Source organism: Sardina pilchardus, chromosome 20 (assembly GCF_963854185.1).
Source record: "Sardina pilchardus chromosome 20, fSarPil1.1, whole genome shotgun sequence".
Classification (NCBI taxonomy): domain Eukaryota; kingdom Metazoa; phylum Chordata; class Actinopteri; order Clupeiformes; family Clupeidae; genus Sardina; species Sardina pilchardus.
The window spans coordinates 3,668,784-3,674,783 of NC_085013.1; positions in this window are offsets into that span (position 1 = coordinate 3,668,784).

The window sequence follows — 6,000 nt, forward strand, 5'->3', positions numbered from 1 at the left end:
CATTGTAGAAATGGACTGAAATGATTAATCTATCAATTAGCACCGGAAAAAGTTCACTTAAATGGGTGGGAAAGCTGTGATAATTGAATGCATGTGTGGCAAAGTGTGCATGGCAGAAGAAGCAGAGAGACTAGAGTGATTAGTCCGTCGTTAGCATTTTAATGTGTCCCCAGGCCTCTGTAGATGCTCTCAACTTCTGACTAACCTACTGGAAGCTCTGGAAGTGTACAGGGCCAGAAAAAGTCACACTCAAGTAAGCACAGCCGTGCGGTTGAAGTTTCCGAGTGAATCACTCAACGTAATGGGTATAGCGTTGCAATAGATGTGGAAGAAAATGTTGGAAATGGTCATAGACTGTGGAGGAACTCCATGCACAGAATGCTCACGATCTTTGATTGAGGTCGTTAACACCAGCAACTATGATAGAGCACATCTTTGGATGATGATATTTTCTTTTTGGCTTGTTGTTTAAAGGCTGACTTGCATTGATAATGAGACTTGACATTTAAATAGATATTTTAAGTGCTGACAGATGCTAGCACTTTTTGAACTGTAAATATTTTTTTTGTCAGCGCCATGTATTCAGAGTTTGGATAATGATGTGGAACATACTCTATTTGAACTACAGATTCATTTAAGTGAAGAAACACACACAGTAAGTTGTTTCATAATCATGAAGTAAGACTCTAATCTTTTGCCAATATAAAATAGTTACTTAGGCCACCCATCTGCTCAAATGAGAAAAGTACAATGAGCAAAAGGCAAAGGTTTTATGGTCTTTGTTCAATATGCATGACTGATTTTGAACGTGTACTTTACCCAATACGTAGTGATTGTGGCATGAATGTAAGTGTGTGCAATATGTGGAGTAAAGAAAATGTGATCTCAGGGTGGGTATTATACAATAGTTCCGTCACCTTTAAATAATGGCTTCAAACTCATTTTGATGTCACACTGACTAACAATAAGGATAATGGAGTATCTGACGTCCCCATTATCCTTATCTGATGTTGCTGATGCTCGCCCAGAACACCTGACATGGCACTATGCGACATCATTGTCACGGGTAGTAGCATGAACCTTTTTGGCAGTTTGAGAGGAATTGCGTAGTTCAGTGCTAAACGGTACCCAGTACCTTGAAAATTTATGAAAAGGGGTAATTCCTACATTGTGCTGCTTTAGCGCACGGAGAATAAGTATCTGTTCCCTGCCACTAAACTTTAGAAATAATCACAGTGAGTGTTCCAGTGATCATGAAGGGAAAAGTAGAGGAAGATGCAGGGATAATGACATCCTGAGCATAGTACACACACTGAGAGAGGACATCAGTGCACTTGGTAAGCGCAATCAGATTTAAATCTACTTCCAATTTGCGGATCCATTATGAAACATCTGTGGAGAGGCACAAACCAGCCTCCGAGAATAGTTTTGGGGAGACCAGGAGGGACGGAGGAGAGGCAAATCTGTTCAAGGCTGTTAAATAGTCTTCAAGTAGTTACGCAGGCATTGAGGAAGTCATCCATCTTAGAGAAAACCCAAAACACACTGAGTTAAACAGCCAATAACCATTCAGAGTATTTTAAATGTTTGTATTTTTTTTTAAGTATGACTGCTATTGGGGATGAAAACTCATCTCAGAAGAATCTGCACACTTGCTCTTTGACACTGTATGAATACAGCACACTCAGTGTGCCGGTTATTTGCATAAACCTGTTTGTCTATTCATTATTCATTATTCATAATTCACACACCAACTGTGTGGTTTCAATCCACCGTTGAAATGTAATAGGCTTCAATGGCTTTTCACCCCTTTCCCTCCCTGACAGAAACATGGTGATATCTCATTTGTCCTCCGAAGCTCCGCACAATCCAAACACATAATTAACACAACGTTCAGGATTAATTTGATAGTCTTGGCTTTTCATGCATGGGTGACACTGGGTAAAGTATTAATTGCTGGCTGACGTCCTATGAGTCAATAAGGGTGTCCTTCTCCCCCAAAACTGACTGACTCTGTTTATAGCTGTTTCCAACTCAGTGTCACATACGTGTATGCCCAGCCTTATGTTTTCCAATGGGATTTACCTGTCACTTGCCCAAATGGCCCTGCCATTTTTTTTACGAGACGAGATAAACGTTTGACATTTAAACATGCTCTGTGGTCTGATGCTTCAGCCAATCAGTTGATGAGGATTTATCTGTAGCCCACGTGACCAAGACACGTTTGAATAAAGTGACTAATGCTGGCAACTGTGCACTTCCAAAATATGCGAAGCCTTCATAAGACAGTGGCATTTCAGTAATTTCATCCCATTTGTTCCAAAAAGAGTACGACATTTGCATGTTTTTACAAGTGGTCCACTACTATGGCAAACTTTCACCGTGACATCCTTGTTTCTCCTTTTCTCCTCTCTCTCTCACACATACACACACACACACAGACGCACACAGACGCACAGACACACACACACACACACATACAGACACGCACACAGACACACAGACACAAACACACTCATGCACACATGCACACAGTCACACACATGCACACAGTCACACACACACACACACACACACACACACACACACACACACACACACACACACACACATGCACACAGACACACACATATGCACACAGACACACACAGACCACTGGCCCCGGGGACTCCAGTGTTCAGCAGCGCTCCATTCTTCAAACACCGAGCCCACACACTGTCTGTCCACTGGCATGTTGCACCAGCAGCACATCCACAAGCTTCCTATTGACTCTGTAAATTATTCATCAAAAGGAGTCAGCACTGGGGGGCTTGGGTTGCTGTCGACTGCTCCGGCCCGACACAGACTACATCGGAGAATCAGACAGGTCAGTTTGGGATATCAACATCACTGAACTTTCCACAAACTGTCCCAGGAGAGTTGAACACAGCTTTCCTCCTGTGGAAGGCAAGCACTGCTTGTAAATAGACCGGTATTGTTAGCAGGACTTCAAAGAGAGCTACTGTAAAGCCATTTTGGTTTTGGTAGCAAGCTGTAGGTGTTTTAAGGTTCTTTATAACTGCTTAATATATTGTAACTATAGGTATTGCATTGGTGTTCTGTAATAACATAGCAGGAGAAAATGTTCTATAATACTGTTATTGTGTCTGTCCAAATTTAACTGTACTATAATACTATACATATAGTGCATTGAACATATTCTAGACATTTTACATAATACACTGTCCCATTGTAATAGCAGTACATCTGCATGTGACACAATACTTACCACCAAAAAATTGCCAATCAAAATTGGTCTTAGTAATCCCCACATGGGCTTTTGAGAGAGATCACAAGAGGTTTGAAAGCGACCTAACAGTTGAAAGACAGACAGTGTTAGCGTCTGAAAATGAAGGTGTTATTGCCCTAAACAATTTGTTCACTGGGGCTGTCATGCTCTCAGCCCTCCGGCAGAACAGAAAGGTTAACTGAGCCTCTGTAACACACTCTGACTGGGGACCTAGTTTCTAAAGAGGAGATGAGACATACTGTAGCTGCTTCCACTCTAAACAAAGACAAGACCGTATATCTTTTCCCCTGGTGAGATTTTAAGAAGTTTGTAAAGAAAGTAATTGAGCGGATCAGTTAGAATATTTCCCCTCCATAACGGTAGGCCTATACTTTGTTTTGTAGTCTTTCCTGAATGGACAGATGAAATTGCACTGCAGCTCAAGGAAGGAAGGCCTAAAAAGGTGGTCTGGAAAAAAGCTTGTCAGACAGCCATGTGAAAACACTCATATCCGTAAGTGCAGTGAACTGAATCTCAGCATCTGGGAAAGCATATGTTTTGGGTAGCTGTTTAGCCTCTTCTAGTGAGGTAATTGTAGTAATGCAAATCCCCTCAACAGCATCCATGCAGCTAGTGCATCCAAAACCCTGAGACGGATTCTCTCAATTGTCCCCCGAAGATGGAGATAGCGGTGAAATGTGAGCCTCCGTAACTGTCGCCGCAAAGACAGAGCCTTTCTAACGTGCGAGCCCATTTGGTGTCATGTCTCAGCTATTGAGGTGAGGAGTTGGGATATCACTGTAATGAAATGGTGGCTCTGCCCAGCGCTAAGGGGATTAAGTGAACGCTGTGGCGGTCCCAAATGGATGGGAGCACACTGAAGTTGGCACATGGGTGCGCATCAGTGGGTATTAGAATTACACCTGTCCATGGGGGGCCTTGAAAGAGAGAGAGAGAGACAGTCATCGGGAGATGCGAATACCCTCTGAGCCCACCGTGGCTGTTAGCATTCATGAGGGGTCATCCCTATGTTCCCTGGGTCCTAGGTTCCCTGTTTTTCCCCAAAAGGGTCCTATGTTCCCTGGTCGCAATACATACATATGTATTTGGGAAAAGCCGGGAACATAGGACCCGGGGAACATAGGTACTCCCCCTTCATGATAACCAAAGAGGCTCCGTTCTTGTGACGCTGAAGTTGGATGTGACAAGCCGCAACAGCGTTCTGTGAGACCAGGTCTCCTCCAGCACAAGCTTGGCAGTGAGTTACCTGCATGGTCGGCCATCTTGTTTGCGCAAAGTGTAGCCTACAGTAGAGCCACCTCAGAGGCATCATTCTACCATCTGACTGTATGATAGCGGCTAGGCTGGGGCTAGCTCTGGGTCTGGGTAAGTTCCTCACTGATACAGTCAGCCATGGCCCTAGCAAAACTACTCATTAGTATGGTCAATATGTCTGAAATGAGTAGACGCATTAAAAGATTAAAATAAGATAAAGTCAAGCAGTGTGACATTAAGACGCTAATCTTCTTCACAATTTAAAGAGGGAAGGAATTTTAATAGGTCAGATATCGGTTTCATAAAATATTACAAGAGGAGTTTAATCGGCGGCTATAAATTGGAGGGAGAAGACGAGCATTAGACAAAAGACAGTTTAGCATGGACTGCATGGGCAACTGTTCTGATGTAAGAACATGGCAGTGTCTGCTTGAAACCTTATATTACAGTGTGATCGTACATGTGACCGATATACTTATTCCTTTCACTTTGTGACACACTTTATGAAACTGTCCACAGCTTTTGCCGGAAACACTGCTTTTGTATTGTTCACCTTCAGTGATTTAAAGTAGGTGACAGTCTGTCAGCAGATAAAACAAAAGCAGTGGTTAGTGTTTGTTTATGTTACACAATATTTTTTTGAGTCTTTGAACACATTTAAAGCAGGCTCTCCAGAGAAAATGAGGGCTGCGGTGCCTTTGATCCTTGCCAGGCGCTCCTATGCAAAGGCGGATATGATCTTTTTGAGCTTGACAATGGCGGCCCACCCCAACCACAGGCAATATTTCATGTTATTGAAAAAAAAGAGAGAAATTTACAGGGTGGTGCTGAGAGGGGAAATACTTTAGGTATTATTCTGTTGCTCAAATCCTCCCTTTGATTGCCCCAGTTGACGGAGGAATTGAATTAATTTTCAAAGAAGTTCAGATTTAAATCTTATGCCCAAAGTCATGCTTCTTGGAGCGTTTAGTGGTGTAACCAGCAGTTTTGAATTTATTATGATTAAAACCTGTATTTTACAGTGCATAAGGGGACATTTTTATTCAGGCAAACGCCTCACGTATCCCCTCTCTAATATGACCTGTAATAGATGAAGATTATTCACCTTTACTGAATTTTTAGATGAAAATATATCGGCTTTGGTTTGAAGTGCTCTACACGACGTGCACCGAAGGTTAAAGTAATGAGTTTTCTGGAGAGAGAATAAAAAGGAAGCCTTCTGTTTGAAGGGCATCAACAATAAGTCATCGGATGACTTTGTTTATCGAGCTCACCAAGATATTTTCAGTCCACAATAAATAATGTGTTAGTTTTAATATATCCAAGCATATATCCAGGGCAGCCAAATTCACTTATCCATTCAAAAGAATTATTTTTTTCATCAAGTGTGTTGAGTTACCACCATTCCTTTTTTATTTGAATAAATACTCTGTGAATGAAGTAGCCCATGCGTGAAA